The sequence below is a fragment of the Leuresthes tenuis genome, unplaced genomic scaffold, assembly GCF_036924035.1.
Source record: "Leuresthes tenuis unplaced genomic scaffold, fLeuTen1.0.hap1 SCAF_1, whole genome shotgun sequence".
Taxonomy (NCBI): Eukaryota; Metazoa; Chordata; class Actinopteri; order Atheriniformes; family Atherinopsidae; genus Leuresthes; species Leuresthes tenuis.
Window position 1 is genome coordinate 41,855,187 of NW_027325355.1, and position 18,021 is coordinate 41,873,207.

At 46.5% G+C, this 18,021-nt stretch overlaps 2 non-coding genes and 44 pseudogenes across 2 annotated transcripts; all 46 read right to left on the reverse strand.

Annotated features, from left to right (window-relative positions):
* Positions 1 to 34: 34 nt before the first annotated feature.
* Positions 35 to 153, reverse strand: LOC140296599 (5S ribosomal RNA; annotated as a pseudogene).
* A 269-nt stretch (positions 154 to 422) lies between these two features.
* On the reverse strand, positions 423 to 541 carry LOC140296314 (5S ribosomal RNA; annotated as a pseudogene).
* Positions 542 to 810: 269 nt separating this feature from the next.
* Positions 811 to 934, reverse strand: LOC140270875 (5S ribosomal RNA; annotated as a pseudogene).
* Positions 935 to 1,203: 269 nt separating this feature from the next.
* Positions 1,204 to 1,322, reverse strand: LOC140294535 (5S ribosomal RNA; annotated as a pseudogene).
* Positions 1,323 to 1,591: 269 nt separating this feature from the next.
* Positions 1,592 to 1,710, reverse strand: LOC140296297 (5S ribosomal RNA; annotated as a pseudogene).
* Positions 1,711 to 1,979: 269 nt separating this feature from the next.
* Positions 1,980 to 2,098, reverse strand: LOC140315759 (5S ribosomal RNA; annotated as a pseudogene).
* Positions 2,099 to 2,364: 266 nt separating this feature from the next.
* Positions 2,365 to 2,483, reverse strand: LOC140292411 (5S ribosomal RNA; annotated as a pseudogene).
* A 269-nt stretch (positions 2,484 to 2,752) lies between these two features.
* Positions 2,753 to 2,871, reverse strand: LOC140293704 (5S ribosomal RNA; annotated as a pseudogene).
* A 269-nt stretch (positions 2,872 to 3,140) lies between these two features.
* On the reverse strand, positions 3,141 to 3,259 carry LOC140291176 (5S ribosomal RNA; annotated as a pseudogene).
* Positions 3,260 to 3,528: 269 nt separating this feature from the next.
* LOC140291103 (5S ribosomal RNA) lies at positions 3,529 to 3,647 on the reverse strand (annotated as a pseudogene).
* Positions 3,648 to 3,916: 269 nt separating this feature from the next.
* LOC140273694 (5S ribosomal RNA) lies at positions 3,917 to 4,035 on the reverse strand. Its single transcript, XR_011908050.1, has one exon. It is a non-coding gene; the product is annotated as a 5S ribosomal RNA (ribosomal RNA).
* A 266-nt stretch (positions 4,036 to 4,301) lies between these two features.
* On the reverse strand, positions 4,302 to 4,420 carry LOC140284662 (5S ribosomal RNA; annotated as a pseudogene).
* Positions 4,421 to 4,689: 269 nt separating this feature from the next.
* LOC140300915 (5S ribosomal RNA) lies at positions 4,690 to 4,808 on the reverse strand (annotated as a pseudogene).
* Positions 4,809 to 5,077: 269 nt separating this feature from the next.
* On the reverse strand, positions 5,078 to 5,196 carry LOC140284949 (5S ribosomal RNA; annotated as a pseudogene).
* A 269-nt stretch (positions 5,197 to 5,465) lies between these two features.
* LOC140292805 (5S ribosomal RNA) lies at positions 5,466 to 5,584 on the reverse strand (annotated as a pseudogene).
* Positions 5,585 to 5,853: 269 nt separating this feature from the next.
* On the reverse strand, positions 5,854 to 5,972 carry LOC140271681 (5S ribosomal RNA; annotated as a pseudogene).
* Positions 5,973 to 6,241: 269 nt separating this feature from the next.
* On the reverse strand, positions 6,242 to 6,360 carry LOC140318622 (5S ribosomal RNA; annotated as a pseudogene).
* Positions 6,361 to 6,629: 269 nt separating this feature from the next.
* On the reverse strand, positions 6,630 to 6,748 carry LOC140290985 (5S ribosomal RNA; annotated as a pseudogene).
* A 269-nt stretch (positions 6,749 to 7,017) lies between these two features.
* Positions 7,018 to 7,136, reverse strand: LOC140300657 (5S ribosomal RNA; annotated as a pseudogene).
* A 269-nt stretch (positions 7,137 to 7,405) lies between these two features.
* Positions 7,406 to 7,524, reverse strand: LOC140294254 (5S ribosomal RNA; annotated as a pseudogene).
* Positions 7,525 to 7,793: 269 nt separating this feature from the next.
* Positions 7,794 to 7,912, reverse strand: LOC140294255 (5S ribosomal RNA; annotated as a pseudogene).
* Positions 7,913 to 8,181: 269 nt separating this feature from the next.
* On the reverse strand, positions 8,182 to 8,300 carry LOC140272751 (5S ribosomal RNA; annotated as a pseudogene).
* Positions 8,301 to 8,569: 269 nt separating this feature from the next.
* LOC140295271 (5S ribosomal RNA) lies at positions 8,570 to 8,688 on the reverse strand (annotated as a pseudogene).
* A 269-nt stretch (positions 8,689 to 8,957) lies between these two features.
* LOC140298015 (5S ribosomal RNA) lies at positions 8,958 to 9,076 on the reverse strand (annotated as a pseudogene).
* Positions 9,077 to 9,348: 272 nt separating this feature from the next.
* LOC140317831 (5S ribosomal RNA) lies at positions 9,349 to 9,467 on the reverse strand (annotated as a pseudogene).
* Positions 9,468 to 10,132: 665 nt separating this feature from the next.
* LOC140305964 (5S ribosomal RNA) lies at positions 10,133 to 10,251 on the reverse strand (annotated as a pseudogene).
* Positions 10,252 to 10,520: 269 nt separating this feature from the next.
* LOC140292667 (5S ribosomal RNA) lies at positions 10,521 to 10,639 on the reverse strand (annotated as a pseudogene).
* A 269-nt stretch (positions 10,640 to 10,908) lies between these two features.
* On the reverse strand, positions 10,909 to 11,027 carry LOC140296117 (5S ribosomal RNA; annotated as a pseudogene).
* A 269-nt stretch (positions 11,028 to 11,296) lies between these two features.
* On the reverse strand, positions 11,297 to 11,415 carry LOC140296316 (5S ribosomal RNA; annotated as a pseudogene).
* A 269-nt stretch (positions 11,416 to 11,684) lies between these two features.
* Positions 11,685 to 11,808, reverse strand: LOC140270880 (5S ribosomal RNA; annotated as a pseudogene).
* A 269-nt stretch (positions 11,809 to 12,077) lies between these two features.
* Positions 12,078 to 12,196, reverse strand: LOC140294536 (5S ribosomal RNA; annotated as a pseudogene).
* A 269-nt stretch (positions 12,197 to 12,465) lies between these two features.
* Positions 12,466 to 12,584, reverse strand: LOC140296298 (5S ribosomal RNA; annotated as a pseudogene).
* A 269-nt stretch (positions 12,585 to 12,853) lies between these two features.
* LOC140286751 (5S ribosomal RNA) lies at positions 12,854 to 12,972 on the reverse strand (annotated as a pseudogene).
* Positions 12,973 to 13,238: 266 nt separating this feature from the next.
* LOC140292412 (5S ribosomal RNA) lies at positions 13,239 to 13,357 on the reverse strand (annotated as a pseudogene).
* Positions 13,358 to 13,626: 269 nt separating this feature from the next.
* Positions 13,627 to 13,745, reverse strand: LOC140293705 (5S ribosomal RNA; annotated as a pseudogene).
* Positions 13,746 to 14,014: 269 nt separating this feature from the next.
* Positions 14,015 to 14,133, reverse strand: LOC140291177 (5S ribosomal RNA; annotated as a pseudogene).
* A 269-nt stretch (positions 14,134 to 14,402) lies between these two features.
* Positions 14,403 to 14,521, reverse strand: LOC140291901 (5S ribosomal RNA; annotated as a pseudogene).
* Positions 14,522 to 14,790: 269 nt separating this feature from the next.
* Positions 14,791 to 14,909, reverse strand: LOC140273759 (5S ribosomal RNA). The gene has a single exon (XR_011908056.1). It is a non-coding gene; the product is annotated as a 5S ribosomal RNA (ribosomal RNA).
* Positions 14,910 to 15,175: 266 nt separating this feature from the next.
* Positions 15,176 to 15,294, reverse strand: LOC140284668 (5S ribosomal RNA; annotated as a pseudogene).
* Positions 15,295 to 15,563: 269 nt separating this feature from the next.
* On the reverse strand, positions 15,564 to 15,682 carry LOC140300916 (5S ribosomal RNA; annotated as a pseudogene).
* A 269-nt stretch (positions 15,683 to 15,951) lies between these two features.
* Positions 15,952 to 16,070, reverse strand: LOC140284953 (5S ribosomal RNA; annotated as a pseudogene).
* Positions 16,071 to 16,339: 269 nt separating this feature from the next.
* On the reverse strand, positions 16,340 to 16,458 carry LOC140292806 (5S ribosomal RNA; annotated as a pseudogene).
* Positions 16,459 to 16,727: 269 nt separating this feature from the next.
* On the reverse strand, positions 16,728 to 16,846 carry LOC140271694 (5S ribosomal RNA; annotated as a pseudogene).
* Positions 16,847 to 17,115: 269 nt separating this feature from the next.
* On the reverse strand, positions 17,116 to 17,234 carry LOC140290218 (5S ribosomal RNA; annotated as a pseudogene).
* Positions 17,235 to 17,503: 269 nt separating this feature from the next.
* LOC140290986 (5S ribosomal RNA) lies at positions 17,504 to 17,622 on the reverse strand (annotated as a pseudogene).
* Positions 17,623 to 17,891: 269 nt separating this feature from the next.
* On the reverse strand, positions 17,892 to 18,010 carry LOC140300659 (5S ribosomal RNA; annotated as a pseudogene).
* Positions 18,011 to 18,021: the final 11 nt, after the last annotated feature.

Genomic DNA, 18,021 nt, shown 5'->3' on the forward strand with positions numbered 1-18,021 from the left:
CAAAAGACATGCAGGTGGTAGAGAGAAGAGAAAAAGCTTACAGCACCTGGTATTCCCAGAGAGTCTACCATCCAAGTACTAACCAGGCCAAAACCTGTTTGGCTTCCGAGATCAGACGTGGTCAGGCATTTTCAGGGTGGTGTGGCCATAATTAACCATAACTTTGACAAATGTGCATTATAAAGGTACTGGAATCATACAGTTCCTCTATGCACCCAGATAATTGCAGAGAAAGGCTGATGTGTAGCGGGCATATCATCTTCTCTGATGTGATCATTCTCTGCAACTGAAACTGAGACTCTCAGATCACATTGTGTCAGCCAACAAAGCAGCAGCAGCTGAAGATGACCAACTTCCTCATGTGTCACAGGGTGATCAGACGTTGCAACAAAAGACATGCAGGTTGTAGAGAGAAGAGAAAACGCTTACGGCACCTGGTATTCCAAAGCAGTCTCCCATCCAAGTACTAAGGAGGCTCAACCCTCCTTGGCTTCCGAGATCAGACGAGGTCGGGCATGTTCAGGGTGGTGTGGCCGTAAGCAACATGGTCTGTGACAAATGTGCATTATATAGGTACTGGAATCATACGGTTCCTCTATGTAACCAGATAATTGCCGAGAAAGGCTGACTTGTAGTGGGCACATCTTCTTCCCTGATGTGATTATTCTCTGCAGCTGAAACTGAGACTCTCAGATCACTTCGTGTCTGCCAACAAAGCAGCAGCAGCTGAAGATGACCACCTTCCTCATGTGTCACAGGGTGATCAGACGTTGCAACAAAAGACATGCAGGTGGTAGAGAAAAGAGAAAAAGCTTACAGCACCTGGTATTCCCAAGCAGTCTCCCACCCAAGTACTAACCAGGCACAACCCCGCTTGGCTTCCGAGATCGGACGAGGTCGGGCATATTATATTCAGGGTGGTGTGGCCGTAAGCGACAATCTCTGTGACAAATGTGCATTATATAGGTACTGGAATCATACGGTTCCTCTATGTAACCAGATAATTGCAGAGAAAGGCTTATGTGTAGTGGGCACATCTTCTTCCCTGACGTGATTATTCTCTGCAGCTGAAACTGAGACTCTCAGATCACTTCGTGTCTGCCAACAAAGCAGCAGCAGCTGAAGATGACCATCTTCCTCATGTGTCACAGGGTGATCAGACGTTGCAACAAAAGACATGCAGGTGGTAGAGAGAAGAGAAGAAGCTTACAGCACCTGGTATTCCCAAGCAGTCTCCCATCCAAGTACTAAGCAGGCTCAACCCTGTTTGGCTTCCGAGATCACACGAGGTTGGGCATATTCAGGGTGGTGTGGCCGTAAGTAACAATGTCTGTGACAAATGTGCATTATATAGGTACTGGAATCATACGGTCCCTCTATGCAACCAGATAATTGCCAAGAAAGGCTAACTTGTAGTGGGCACATCTTCTTCCCTGATGTGATTATTCTCTACAGCTGAAACTGAGACTCTCAGATCACTTCGTGTCTGCCAAAAAAGCAGCAGCTGCTGAAGATGACCAACTTCCTCATGTGTCACAGGGTGATCAGACGTTGCAACAAAAGACATGCAGGTGGTAGAGAGAAGAGAAGAAGCTTACAGCACCTGGTATTCCGAAGCAGTCTCCCATCCAAGTACTAAGCAGGCTCAACCCTGTTTGGCTTCCGAGATCACACGAGGTTGGGCATATTCAGGGTGGTGTGGCCGTAAGTAACAATGTCTGTGACAAATGTGCATTATAGAGGTACTGGAATCATACGGTTCCTCTATGCAACCAGATAATTGCCAAGAAAGGCTAACTTGTAGTGGGCACATCTTCTTCCCTGATGTGATTATTCTCTACAGCTGAAACTGAGACTCTCAGATCACTTCGTGTCTTCCAACAAAGCAGCAGCAGCTGAAGATGACCAACTTCCTCATGTGTCACAGGGTGATCAGACGTTGCAACAAAAGACATGCAGGTGGTAGAGAGAAGAGAAAAAGCTTACAGCACCTGGTATTCCCAGAATGTCTACCATCCAAGTACTAACCAGGCCCAACCCTCCTTGGCTTCCGAGATCAGACGAGGTCGGGCATATTCAGGGTGGTGTGGCCGTAAGCAACAATGTCTGTGACAAATATAAACTGTATAGGTACTGGAATCATACGGTTCCTCTATGCAACCAGATAATTGCCAAGAAAGGCTGATAAGTAGTGGAAACATCTTCCCTGACGTGATTATTCTCTCCAGCTGAAACTGAGACTCTCATATCACTTCGTGTCTGCCAACAAAGCAGCAGCAGCTGAAGATGACCAACTTCCTCATGTGTCACAGGGCGATCAGACATTGCAACAAAAGACATGCAGGTGGAAGAGAGAAGAGAAAAAATTTACAGCACCTGGTATTCCCAAGCAGTCTCCCATTCAAGTACTAACAAGGCCCAACCCTGCTTGGGTTCTGAGATCAGACGAGGTCGGGCATATTCAGGGTGGTGTGGCCGTAAGTAACAATGTCTGTGACAAATGTGCATTATATAGGTACTGGAATCATACGGTTCCTCTATGCAACCAGATAATTGCCAAGAAAGGCTAACTTGTAGTGGGCACATCTTCTTCCCTGATGTGATTATTCTCTGCAGCTGAAACTGAGACTCTCAGATCACTTCGTGTCTGCCAACAAAGCAGCAGCAGCTGAAGATGACCAACTTCCTCATGTGTCACAGGATGATCAGACATTGCAACAAAAGACATGCAGGTGGTAGAGAGAAGAGAAAAAATTTACAGCACCTGATATTCCCAAGCGGTCTCCCATTCAAGTACTAACCAGGCCCAACCCTGCTTGGGTTCTGAGATCATACTAGGTCGGGTATATTCAGGGTGGTGTGGCCGAAAGTAACAATGTCTCTGACAAATGTGCATTATATAGGTACTGGAATCATACGGTTCCTCTATGCAACCAGATAATTGCCAAGAAAGGCTAACTTGTAGTGGGCACATCTTCTTCCCTGATGTGATTATTCTCTTCAGCTGAAACTGAGACTCTCAGATCACTTCGTGTCTGCCAACAAAGCAGCAGCAGCTGAAGATGACCAACTTCCTCATGTGTCACACGGCGATCAGACGTTGCAACAAAAGACATGCAGGTGGTAGAGAGAAGAGAAAAAGCTTACAGCACCTGGTATTCCATAGCGGTCTCTCATCAAAGTACTAACCAGGCCCAACCCTCCTTGGCTTCTGAGATCAGACGAGGTCAGACATATTCAGGGTGGTTTGGCCGTAAGCAACAATCTCTGTGACAAATGTGCATTATATAGGCAATGGAATCATATGGTTCCTCTATGTAACAAGATAATTGCCGAAAAAGGCTGATATGTAGTGGGCACATCTTGTTCCCTGACGTGATAATTTTCTCCAGCTGAAAATGAGACTCTAAGATCACTTCCTGTCTGCCAACAAAGCAGCAGCAGCTGAAGATGACCAACTTCCTCATGTGTCACAGGGTGATCAGACGTTGCAACAAAAGACATGCAGGTGGTAGAGAGAAGAGAAAAAGCTTACAGCACCTGGTATTCCCAAGCGGTCTCTCATCCAAGTACTAACCAGGCCCAACCCTCCTTGGCTTCTGTGAGCAGATGAGGTCAGACATATTCAGGGTGGTTTGGCCGTAAGCAACAATCTCTGTGACAAATGTGCATTATATAGGCAATGGAATCATATGGTTCCTCTATGTAACAAGATAATTGCCGAGAAAGGCTGATATGTAGTGGGCACATCTTGTTCCCTGACGTGATAATTTTCTCCAGCTGAAAATGAGACTCTAAGATCACTTCGTGTCTGCCAACAAAGCAGCAGCAGCTGAAGATGACCAACTTCCTCATGTGTCACAGGGTGATCAGACGTTGCAACAAAAGACATGCAGGTGGTTGAGAGAAGAGAAAAAGCTTACAGCACCTGGTATTCCCAAGCGGTCTCCCATCCAAGTACTAACCAGGCCCAACCCTGCTTGGCTTCCAAGATCAGACGAGGTCGGGCATATTCAGGGTGGTGTGGCCGTAAGCAACAATGTCTGTGACAAATATAAACTGTATAGGTACTGGAATCATACGGTTCCTCAATGCAACCAGATAATTGCCAAGAAAGGCTGATAAGTAGTGGAAACATCTTCCCTGACGTGATTATTCTCTCCAGCTGAAACTGAGACTCTCATATCACTTCGTGTCTGCCAACAAAGCAGCAGCAGCTGAAGATGACCAACTTCCTCATGTGTCACAGGGCGATCAGACATTGCAACAAAAGACATGCAGGTGGTAGAGAGAAGAGAAAAAATTTACAGCACCTGGTATTCCCAAGTGGTCTCCCATCCAAGTACTAACCAGGCCCAAACCTGCTTGGGTTCTGAGATCAGACGAGGTCAGGCATGTTCCGGGTGGTGTGGCCGTAAGCAGCAATGTCTCTGACAAATGTGCATTATATAGGTACTGGAATCATACGGTTCCTCTATGTAACCAGATAATTGCCGAGAAAGGCTGATGTGTAGCGGGTAAATCATCTTCTCTGATGTGATCATTCTCTGCAACTGAAACTGAGACTCTCAGATCACTTCATGTCTGCCAACAAAGCAGCAGCAGCTGAAGATGACCAACTTCCTCATGTGTCACAGGGTGATCAGACGTTGCAACAAAAGACAAGCAGGTGGTAGAGAGAAGAGAAAAAATTTACAGCACCTGGTATTCCCAAGTGGTCTCCCATCCAAGTACTAACCAGGCCCAACCCTGCTTGGCTTCCGAGATCAGACGAGGTCAGGCATGTTCCGGGTGGTGTGGCCGTAAGCAGCAATGTCTCTGACAAATGTGCATTATATAGGTACTGAAATCATACGGTTCCTCTATGCAACCAGATAATTGCCGAGAAAGGCTGATGTGTAGCGGGTAAATCATCTTCTCTGATGTGATCATTCTCTGCAACTGAAACTGAGACTCTCAGATCACTTCATGTCTGCCAACAAAGCAGCAGCAGCTGAAGATGACCAACTTCCTCATGTGTCACAGGGTGATCAGACGTTGCAACAAAAGACATGCAGGTGGTAGAGAGAAGAGAAAAAATTTAGAGCACCTGGTATTCCCAAGTGGTCTCCCATCCAAGTACTAACCAGGCCCAACCCTGCTTGGCTTCCGAGATCAGACGAGGTCAGGCATGTTCCGGGTGGTGTGGCCGTAAGCAGCAATGTCTCTGACAAATGTGCATTATATAGGTACTGGAATCATACGGTTCCTCTATGCAACCAGATAATTGCCGAGAAAGGCTGATGTGTAGCGGGTAAATCATCTTCTCTGATGTGATCATTCTCTGCAACTGAAACTGAGACTCTCAGATCACTTCATGTCTGCCAACAAAGCAGCAGCAGCTGAAGATGACCAACTTCCTCATGTGTCACAGGGTGATCAGACGTTGCAACAAAAGACATGCAGGTGGTTGAGAGAAGAGAAAAAGCTTACAGCACCTGGTATTCCCAAGCTGTCTCCCATTCAAGTACTAACAAGGCCCAACCCTGCTTGGCTTCCAAGATCAGACGAGGTCGGGCATGTTCAGGGTGGTGTGTCCGTAAGCAACAATGTCTGTGACAAATGTGCATTATATAGGTACTGGAATAATACAGTTCCTCTATGTAACCAGATAATTGCCGAGAAAGGCTAACTTGTAGTGGGCACATCTTCTTCCCTGATGTGATTATTCTCTGCAGCTGAAACTGAGACTCTCAGATCACTTTGTGTCTGCCAACAAAGCAGCAGCAGCTGAAGATGACCAACTTCCTCATGTGTCACAGGGTGATCAGACGTTTCAACAAAAGACATGCAGGTGGTAGAGAGAAGAGAAAAAGCTTACAGCACCTGGTATTCCCAGACAGTCTACCATCAAAGTACTAACCAGGTCCAAACCTGCTTGGCTTCCGAGATCAGATGAGGTCGGGCATATTCAGGGTGGTGTGGCCGTAAGTAACCATAACTGTGACAAATGTGCATTATATAGGTACTGGAATCATACAGTTCCTTTATGTAACCAGATAATTGCAGAGAAAGGCTGACTTGTAGTGGGCACATCTTCTTCCCTGATGTGATAATTCTCTGCAGCTGAAACTGAGACTCTCAGATCACTTCGTGTCTGCCAACAAAGCAGCAGCAGCTGAAGATGACCAACTTCCTCATGTGTCACAGGGTGATCAGACTTTGCAACAAAAGACATGCAGGTGGTCGAGAGAAGAGAAAAAGCTTACAGCACCTGGTATTCCAAAGCAGTCTCCCATCCAAGTACTAACCAGGCCCAACCGTGCTTGGCTTCCGAGATCGGACAAGGTCGGATATGTTCAGGGTGGTGTGGCCGTAAGCAACAAAGTCTTTGACAAATGTGCATTATATAGGTACTGGAATCATACAGTTCCTCTATGTAACCAGATAATTGCCGAGAAAGGCTGATGTGTAGTGGGCATATCTTCTTCCCTGATGTGATTATTCTCTTCAGCTGAAACTGAGACTCTCAGATCACTTCGTGTCTTCCAACAAAGCAGCAGCAGCTGAAGATGGCCAACTTTCTCATGTGTCACAGGGTGATCAGACGTTGCAACAAAAGACATGCAGGTTGTAGAGAGAAGAGAATATGCTTACAGCACCTGGTATTCCCAAGCAGTCTCCCATTAAAGTACTAACCAGGCCCAACCCTCCTTGGCTTCCGAGATCAGACGAGGTCGGGCTTATTCAGGGTGGCGTGGCCGTAAGGAACAATTTCTGTGACAAATGTGCATTATATAGGTACTGGAATCATACAATTCCTCTATGTAACCAGATAATTGATGAGAAAGGCTGACTTGTTATGGGCACATCTTCTTCCCTGATGTGATTATTCTCTGCAGCTGAAACTGAGACTCTCAGATCACTTCGTGTCTGCCAACAAAGCAGCAGCAGCTGAAGATGACCAACTTCCTCATGTGTCACAGGGGGATCAGACGTTGCAACAAAAGACATGCAGGTGGTCGAGAGAAGACAAAAAGCTTACAGCTCCTGGTATTCCCAAGCGGTCTCCCATTTAAGTACTAACCAGGCCCAACCCTCCTTGGCTTCCGAGATCAGACGAGGTCGGGCATGTTCAGGGTGGTGTGGCCGTAAGCAACATGGTCTGTGACAAATGTGCATTATATAGGTACTGGAATCATACGGTTCCTCTATGTAACCAGATAATTGCCGAGAAAGGCTGACTTGTAGTGGGCACATGTTCTTCCCTGATGTGATTATTCTCTGCAGCTGAAACTGAGACTCTCAGATCTTTTCGTGTCTGCCAACAAAGCAGCAGCAGCTGAAGATGACCACCTTCCTCATGTGTCACAGGGTGATCAGACGTTGCAACAAAAGACATGCAGGTGGTGGAGAAAAGAGAAAAAGCTTACAGCACCTGGTATTCCCAAGCAGTCTCCCATCAAAGTACTAAGCAGGCCCAGCCCTCCTTGGCTTCCGAGATCAGACAAGGTCAGACATATTCAGGGTGGTGTGGCCGTAAGCAACAATGTCTGTGACAAATGTAAATTGTATAGGTACTGGAATCATACGTTTCCTCTATATAACCAGATAATTGCAGAGAAAGGCTGATAAATAGTGGGCACATCTTCTTCCCTGACGTGATTATTCTCTCCAGCTGAAAATGAGACTCTCAGATCACTTCGTGTCTGCCAACAAAGCAGCAGCAGCTGAAGATGACCAACTTCCTCATGTGTCACAGGGTGATCAGACGTTGCAACAAAAGACATGCAGGTGGTGGAGAAAAGAGAAAAAGCTTACAGCACCTGGTATTCCCAAGCAGTCTCCCATCAAAGTACTAAGCAGGCCCAGCCCTCCTTGGCTTCCGAGATCAGACAAGGTCAGACATATTCAGGGTGGTGTGGCCGTAAGCAACAATGTCTGTGACAAATGTAAATTGTATAGGTACTGGAATCATACGTTTCCTCTATATAACCAGATAATTGCAGAGAAAGGCTGATAAATAGTGGGCACATCTTCTTCCCTGACGTGATTATTCTCTCCAGCTGAAAATGAGACTCTCAGATCACTTCGTGTCTGCCAACAAAGCAGCAGCAGCTGAAGATGACCAACTTCCTCATGTGTCACAGGGCGATCAGACCTTGCAACAAAATACATGCAGGTGGTAGAGAGAAGAGAAAAAGCTTACAGCACCTGGCATTCCCAAGGGGTCTCCCATTCAAGTACTAACCAGGCCCAGCCCTCCTTGGCTTCCGAGATCAGTCGAGGTCGGGCATATTCAGGGTGGTGTGGCCGTAAGTAACAATGTCTGTGAAAAATGTGCATTATATAGGTACTGGAATAATACAGTTCCTCTATGTAACCAGATAATTGCAGAGAAAGGCTAACTTGTTGTGGGCACATCTTCTTCCTTGATGTGATTATTCTCTGTAGCTGAAACTGAGACTCTCAGATCACTTCGTGTCTGCTAACAAAGCAGCAGCAGCTGAAGATGACCAACTTCCTCATGTGTCACAGGGCGATCAGACATTGCAACTAAAGACATGTAGGTGGTAGAGAGAAGAGAAAAAGCTTACAGCACCTGGTATTCCCAAGCGGTGTTCCATCAAAGTACTAACCAGGCCCAGCCCTCCTTGGCTTCCGAGATCAGACAAGGTCAGACATATTCAGGGTGGTTTGGCCGTAAGTAACAATCTCCGTGACAAATGTGCATTATATAGGCAATGGAATCATACACTTCCTCTATGTAACCAGATAATTGCCGAGAAAGGCTGATATGTAGTGGTCACATATTCTTCCCTGACGTGATAATTCTTTCCAGCTGAAAATGAGACTCTCAGATCACTTTGTGTCTGCCAACAAAGCAGCAGCAGCTGAAGATGACCAACTTCCTCATGTGTCACAGGGTGATCAGACGTTGCAACAAAAGACATGCAGGTGGTAGAGAGAAGGGAAAAAGCTTACAGCACCTGGTATTCCCAAGCAGTCTCCCATCCAAGTACTAACCAGGCCCAAACCTGCTTGACTTCCAAGATCAGACGAGGTCGGGCTTATTCAGGGTGGTGTGGCCGTAAGCAACAATATCTGTGACAAATGTGCATTATATAGGTACTGGAATCATACACTTCCTCTATGTAACCAGATAATTGCCGAGAAAGGCTGACTTGTAGTGGGCACATCTTCTTCCCTGATGTGATTATTCTCTGCAGCTGAAATTGAGACTCTCAGATCACTTCGTGTATGCCAACAAAGAAGCAGCAGCAGCTGAAGATGACCAACTTCCTCATGTGTCACAGGAGGATCAGACGTTGCCACAAAAGACATGAAGGTGGTAGAGAGTAGAGAAGAAGCTTACAGCACCTGGTATTCCCAAGTGGTCTCCCATCCAAGAACTAACCAGGCCCAACCCTGCTTGGCTTCCGAGATCAGACAAGGTCAGGCATGTTCCGGGTGGTGTGGCCGTAAGCAGCAATGTCTCTGACAAATGTGCATTATATAGGTACTGGAATCATACGGTTCCTCTATGCAACCAGATAATTGCCGAGAAAGGCTGATGTGTAGGGGGTAAATCATCTTCTCTGATGTGATCATTCTCTGCAACTGAAACTGAGACTCTCAGATCACTTCATGTCTGCCAACAAAGCAGCAGCAGCTGAAGATGACCAACTTCCTCATGTGTCACAGGGTGGTCAGACGTTGCAACAAAAGACATTCAGGTGGTCCAGAGAAGAGAAAAAGCTTACAGCACCTGGTATTCCCAAGCAGTCTCCCATTGAAGTACGAACCAGACCCACCCCAACCCTGCTTGGCTTCCAGGATAAGACAAGGTGGGGCTTATTCAGGGTGGTGTGGCGGTAAGCAACAATATTTGTTACAAATGTGAATTATATAGGTACTGGAATCATACACTTCCTCTATGAAACCAGATAATTGCCGAGAAAGGCTGATGTGTAGTGGGCATATCATCTTCTCTGATGTGATCATTCTCTTCAGCTGAAACTGAGACTCTCAGATCACTTCGTGTCTGCCAACAAAGCAGCAGCAGCAGCTGAAGATGACCAACTTCCTCATGTGTCACAGGGTGATCAGACGTTGCAACAAAAGACATGCAGGTGGTCGAGAGAAGACAAAAAGCTTACAGCTCCTGGTATTCCCAAGCGGTCTCCCATTTAAGTACTAACCAGGCCCAACCCTCCTTGGCTACCGAGATCAGACGAGGTCGGGCATGTTCAGGGTGGTGTGGCCGTAAGCAACAATGTCTGTGACAAATGTGCATTATATAGGTACTGGAATCATACGGTTCCTCTATGTAACCAGATAATTGCCGAGAAAGGCAGACTTGTAGTGGGCAAATCTTCTTCCCTCATGTGATCATTCTCTGCAGCTGAAACTGAGACTCTCAGATCACTTCGTGTCTGCCAACAAAGCAGCAGCAGCTGAAAATGACCACCTTTCTCATGTGTCACAGGGTGATCAGACGTTGCAACAAAAGACATGCAGGTGGTCGAGAGAAGAGAAAAAGCTTACAGCACCTGGTATTCCCAAGAGGTCTTCCATCCAAATACTAACCACGCCCAACCCTCCTTGGCTTCTGAGATCAGACGAGGTCGGGGATGTTCAGGGTGGTGTGGCCGTAAGCAACAATGTCTCTGACAAATGTGCATTATATAGGTACTGGAATCATACGGTTCCTCTATGCAACCAGATCATTTCCGAGAAAGGCTGATGTGTAGTGGTAACATCTTCTTCCCTGACGTGATTATTCTCTGCAGCTGAAACTGAGACTCTCAGATCACTTTGTGTCTGCCAACAAAGCAGCAGTAGCTGAAGATAACCAACTTCCTCATGTGTCACAGGGTGATCAGACGTTGCAACAAAAGACATGCAGGTGGTAGAGAGAAGAGAAAAAGCTTACAGCACCTGGTATTCCCAGAGAGTCTACCATCCAAGTACTAACCAGGCCAAAACCTGCTTGGCTTCCGAGATCAGACGTGGTCAGGCATTTTCAGGGTGGTGTGGCCATAATTAACCATAACTTTGACAAATGTGCATTATAAAGGTACTGGAATCATACAGTTCCTCTATGCACCCAGATAATTGCAGAGAAAGGCTGATGTGTAGCGGGCATATCATCTTCTCTGATGTGATCATTCTCTGCAACTGAAACTGAGACTCTCAGATCACATTGTGTCAGCCAACAAAGCAGCAGCAGCTGAAGATGACCAACTTCCTCATGTGTCACAGGGTGATCAGACGTTGCAACAAAAGACATGCAGGTTGTAGAGAGAAGAGAAAACGCTTACGGCACCTGGTATTCCAAAGCAGTCTCCCATCCAAGTACTAAGGAGGCTCAACCCTCCTTGGCTTCCGAGATCAGACGAGGTCGGGCATGTTCAGGGTGGTGTGGCCGTAAGCAACATGGTCTGTGACAAATGTGCATTATATAGGTACTGGAATCATACGGTTCCTCTATGTAACCAGATAATTGCCGAGAAAGGCTGACTTGTAGTGGGCACATCTTCTTCCCTGATGTGATTATTCTCTGCAGCTGAAACTGAGACTCTCAGATCACTTCGTGTCTGCCAACAAAGCAGCAGCAGCTGAAGATGACCACCTTCCTCATGTGTCACAGGGTGATCAGACGTTGCAACAAAAGACATGCAGGTGGTAGAGAAAAGAGAAAAAGCTTACAGCACCTGGTATTCCCAAGCAGTCTCCCACCCAAGTACTAACCAGGCACAACCCCGCTTGGCTTCCGAGATCGGACGAGGTCGGGCATATTATATTCAGGGTGGTGTGGCCGTAAGCGACAATCTCTGTGACAAATGTGCATTATATAGGTACTGGAATCATACGGTTCCTCTATGTAACCAGATAATTGCAGAGAAAGGCTTATGTGTAGTGGGCACATCTTCTTCCCTGACGTGATTATTCTCTGCAGCTGAAACTGAGACTCTCAGATCACTTCGTGTCTGCCAACAAAGCAGCAGCAGCTGAAGATGACCATCTTCCTCATGTGTCACAGGGTGATCAGACGTTGCAACAAAAGACATGCAGGTGGTAGAGAGAAGAGAAGAAGCTTACAGCACCTGGTATTCCCAAGCAGTCTCCCATCCAAGTACTAAGCAGGCTCAACCCTGTTTGGCTTCCGAGATCACACGAGGTTGGGCATATTCAGGGTGGTGTGGCCGTAAGTAACAATGTCTGTGACAAATGTGCATTATATAGGTACTGGAATCATACGGTCCCTCTATGCAACCAGATAATTGCCAAGAAAGGCTAACTTGTAGTGGGCACATCTTCTTCCCTGATGTGATTATTCTCTACAGCTGAAACTGAGACTCTCAGATCACTTCGTGTCTGCCAAAAAAGCAGCAGCTGCTGAAGATGACCAACTTCCTCATGTGTCACAGGGTGATCAGACGTTGCAACAAAAGACATGCAGGTGGTAGAGAGAAGAGAAGAAGCTTACAGCACCTGGTATTCCGAAGCAGTCTCCCATCCAAGTACTAAGCAGGCTCAACCCTGTTTGGCTTCCGAGATCACACGAGGTTGGGCATATTCAGGGTGGTGTGGCCGTAAGTAACAATGTCTGTGACAAATGTGCATTATAGAGGTACTGGAATCATACGGTTCCTCTATGCAACCAGATAATTGCCAAGAAAGGCTAACTTGTAGTGGGCACATCTTCTTCCCTGATGTGATTATTCTCTACAGCTGAAACTGAGACTCTCAGATCACTTCGTGTCTTCCAACAAAGCAGCAGCAGCTGAAGATGACCAACTTCCTCATGTGTCACAGGGTGATCAGACGTTGCAACAAAAGACATGCAGGTGGTAGAGAGAAGAGAAAAAGCTTACAGCACCTGGTATTCCCAGAATGTCTACCATCCAAGTACTAACCAGGCCCAACCCTCCTTGGCTTCCAAGATCAGACGAGGTCGGGCATATTCAGGGTGGTGTGGCCGTAAGCAACAATGTCTGTGACAAATATAAACTGTATAGGTACTGGAATCATACGGTTCCTCTATGCAACCAGATAATTGCCAAGAAAGGCTGATAAGTAGTGGAAACATCTTCCCTGACGTGATTATTCTCTCCAGCTGAAACTGAGACTCTCATATCACTTCGTGTCTGCCAACAAAGCAGCAGCAGCTGAAGATGACCAACTTCCTCATGTGTCACAGGGCGATCAGACATTGCAACAAAAGACATGCAGGTGGAAGAGAGAAGAGAAAAAATTTACAGCACCTGGTATTCCCAAGCAGTCTCCCATTCAAGTACTAACAAGGCCCAACCCTGCTTGGGTTCTGAGATCAGACGAGGTCGGGCATATTCAGGGTGGTGTGGCCGTAAGTAACAATGTCTGTGACAAATGTGCATTATATAGGTACTGGAATCATACGGTTCCTCTATGCAACCAGATAATTGCCAAGAAAGGCTAACTTGTAGTGGGCACATCTTCTTCCCTGATGTGATTATTCTCTGCAGCTGAAACTGAGACTCTCAGATCACTTCGTGTCTGCCAACAAAGCAGCAGCAGCTGAAGATGACCAACTTCCTCATGTGTCACAGGATGATCAGACATTGCAACAAAAGACATGCAGGTGGTAGAGAGAAGAGAAAAAATTTACAGCACCTGATATTCCCAAGCGGTCTCCCATTCAAGTACTAACCAGGCCCAACCCTGCTTGGGTTCTGAGATCATACTAGGTCGGGTATATTCAGGGTGGTGTGGCCGAAAGTAACAATGTCTCTGACAAATGTGCATTATATAGGTACTGGAATCATACGGTTCCTCTATGCAACCAGATAATTGCCAAGAAAGGCTAACTTGTAGTGGGCACATCTTCTTCCCTGATGTGATTATTCTCTTCAGCTGAAACTGAGACTCTCAGATCACTTCGTGTCTGCCAACAAAGCAGCAGCAGCTGAAGATGACCAACTTCCTCATGTGTCACACGGCGATCAGACGTTGCAACAAAAGACATGCAGGTGGTAGAGAGAAGAGAAAAAGCTTACAGCACCTGGTATTCCATAGCGGTCTCTCATCAAAGTACTAACCAGGCCCAACCCTCCTTGGCTTCTGAGATCAGACGAGGTCAGACATATTCAGGGTGGTTTGGCCGTAAGCAACAATCTCTGTGACAAATGTGCATTATATAGGCAATGGAATCATATGGTTCCTCTATGTAACAAGATAATTGCCGAAAAAGGCTGATATGTAGTGGGCACATCTTGTTCCCTGACGTGATAATTTTCTCCAGCTGAAAATGAGACTCTAAGATCACTTCCTGTCTGCCAACAAAGCAGCAGCAGCTGAAGATGACCAACTTCCTCATGTGTCACAGGGTGATCAGACGTTGCAACAAAAGACATGCAGGTGGTAGAGAGAAGAGAAAAAGCTTACAGCACCTGGTATTCCCAAGCGGTCTCTCATCCAAGTACTAACCAGGCCCAACCCTCCTTGGCTTCTGTGAGCAGACGAGGTCAGACATATTCAGGGTGGTTTGGCCGTAAGCAACAATCTCTGTGACAAATGTGCATTATATAGGCAATGGAATCATATGGTTCCTCTATGTAACAAGATAATTGCCGAGAAAGGCTGATATGTAGTGGGCACATCTTGTTCCCTGACGTGATAATTTTCTCCAGCTGAAAATGAGACTCTAAGATCACTTCGTGTCTGCCAACAAAGCAGCAGCAGCTGAAGATGACCAACTTCCTCATGTGTCACAGGGTGATCAGACGTTGCAACAAAAGACATGCAGGTGGTTGAGAGAAGAGAAAAAGCTTACAGCACCTGGTATTCCCAAGCGGTCTCCCATCCAAGTACTAACCAGGCCCAACCCTGCTTGGCTTCCAAGATCAGACGAGGTCGGGCATATTCAGGGTGGTGTGGCCGTAAGCAACAATGTCTGTGACAAATATAAACTGTATAGGTACTGGAATCATACGGTTCCTCAATGCAACCAGATAATTGCCAAGAAAGGCTGATAAGTAGTGGAAACATCTTCCCTGACGTGATTATTCTCTCCAGCTGAAACTGAGACTCTCATATCACTTCGTGTCTGCCAACAAAGCAGCAGCAGCTGAAGATGACCAACTTCCTCATGTGTCACAGGGCGATCAGACATTGCAACAAAAGACATGCAGGTGGTAGAGAGAAGAGAAAAAATTTACAGCACCTGGTATTCCCAAGTGGTCTCCCATCCAAGTACTAACCAGGCCCAAACCTGCTTGGGTTCTGAGATCAGACGAGGTCAGGCATGTTCCGGGTGGTGTGGCCGTAAGCAGCAATGTCTCTGACAAATGTGCATTATATAGGTACTGGAATCATACGGTTCCTCTATGTAACCAGATAATTGCCGAGAAAGGCTGATGTGTAGCGGGTAAATCATCTTCTCTGATGTGATCATTCTCTGCAACTGAAACTGAGACTCTCAGATCTCTTCATGTCTGCCAACAAAGCAGCAGCAGCTGAAGATGACCAACTTCCTCATGTGTCACAGGGTGATCAGACGTTGCAACAAAAGACAAGCAGGTGGTAGAGAGAAGAGAAAAAATTTACAGCACCTGGTATTCCCAAGTGGTCTCCCATCCAAGTACTAACCAGGCCCAACCCTGCTTGGCTTCCGAGATCAGACGAGGTCAGGCATGTTCCGGGTGGTGTGGCCGTAAGCAGCAATGTCTCTGACAAATGTGCATTATATAGGTACTGAAATCATACGGTTCCTCTATGCAACCAGATAATTGCCGAGAAAGGCTGATGTGTAGCGGGTAAATCATCTTCTCTGATGTGATCATTCTCTGCAACTGAAACTGAGACTCTCAGATCACTTCATGTCTGCCAACAAAGCAGCAGCAGCTGAAGATGACCAACTTCCTCATGTGTCACAGGGTGATCAGACGTTGCAACAAAAGACATGCAGGTGGTAGAGAGAAGAGAAAAAATTTAGAGCACCTGGTATTCCCAAGTGGTCTCCCATCCAAGTACTAACCAGGCCCAACCCTGCTTGGCTTCCGAGATCAGACGAGGTCAGGCATGTTCCGGGTGGTGTGGCCGTAAGCAGCAATGTCTCTGACAAATGTGCATTATATAGGTACTGGAATCATACGGTTCCTCTATGCAACCAGATAATTGCCGAGAAAGGCTGATGTGTAGCGGGTAAATCATCTTCTCTGATGTGATCATTCTCTGCAACTGAAACTGAGACTCTCAGATCACTTCATGTCTGCCAACAAAGCAGCAGCAGCTGAAGATGACCAACTTCCTCATGTGTCACAGGGTGATCAGACGTTGCAACAAAAGACATGCAGGTGGTTGAGAGAAGAGAAAAAGCTTACAGCACCTGGTATTCCCAAGCTGTCTCCCATTCAAGTACTAACAAGGCCCAACCCTGCTTGGCTTCCAAGATCAGACGAGGTCGGGCATGTTCAGGGTGGTGTGTCCGTAAGCAACAATGTCTGTGACAAATGTGCATTATATAGGTACTGGAATAATACAGTTCCTCTATGTAACCAGATAATTGCCGAGAAAGGCTAACTTGTAGTGGGCACATCTTCTTCCCTGATGTGATTATTCTCTGCAGCTGAAACTGAGACTCTCAGATCACTTTGTGTCTGCCAACAAAGCAGCAGCAGCTGAAGATGACCAACTTCCTCATGTGTCACAGGGTGATCAGACGTTTCAACAAAAGACATGCAGGTGGTAGAGAGAAGAGAAAAAGCTTACAGCACCTGGTATTCCCAGACAGTCTACCATCAAAGTACTAACCAGGTCCAAACCTGCTTGGCTTCCGAGATCAGATGAGGTCGGGCATATTCAGGGTGGTGTGGCCGTAAGTAACCATAACTGTGACAAATGTGCATTATATAGGTACTGGAATCATACAGTTCCTTTATGTAACCAGATAATTGCAGAGAAAGGCTGACTTGTAGTGGGCACATCTTCTTCCCTGATGTGATAATTCTCTGCAGCTGAAACTGAGACTCTCAGATCACTTCGTGTCTGCCAACAAAGCAGCAGCAGCTGAAGATGACCAACTTCCTCATGTGTCACAGGGTGATCAGACTTTGCAACAAAAGACATGCAGGTGGTCGAGAGAAGAGAAAAAGCTTACAGCACCTGGTATTCCAAAGCAGTCTCCCATCCAAGTACTAACCAGGCCCAACCGTGCTTGGCTTCTGAGATCGGACAAGGTCGGATATGTTCAGGGTGGTGTGGCCGTAAGCAACAAAGTCTTTGACAAATGTGCATTATATAGGTACTGGAATCATACAGTTCCTCTATGTAACCAGATAATTGCCGAGAAAGGCTGATGTGTAGTGGGCATATCTTCTTCCCTGATGTGATTATTCTCTTCAGCTGAAACTGAGACTCTCAGATCACTTCGTGTCTTCCAACAAAGCAGCAGCAGCTGAAGATGGCCAACTTTCTCATGTGTCACAGGGTGATCAGACGTTGCAACAAAAGACATGCAGGTTGTAGAGAGAAGAGAATATGCTTACAGCACCTGGTATTCCCAAGCAGTCTCCCATTAAAGTACTAACCAGGCCCAACCCTCCTTGGCTTCCGAGATCAGACGAGGTCGGGCTTATTCAGGGTGGCGTGGCCGTAAGGAACAATTTCTGTGACAAATGTGCATTATATAGGTACTGGAATCATACAATTCCTCTATGTAACCAGATAATTGATGAGAAAGGCTGACTTGTTATGGGCACATCTTCTTCCCTGATGTGATTATTCTCTGCAGCTGAAACTGAGACTCTCAGATCACTTCGTGTCTGCCAACAAAGCAGCAGCAGCTGAAGATGACCAACTTCCTCATGTGTCACAGGGGGATCAGACGTTGCAACAAAAGACATGCAGGTGGTCGAGAGAAGACAAAAAGCTTACAGCTCCTGGTATTCCCAAGCGGTCTCCCATTTAAGTACTAACCAGGCCCAACCCTCCTTGGCTTCCGAGATCAGACGAGGTCGGGCATGTTCAGGGTGGTGTGGCCGTAAGCAACATGGTCTG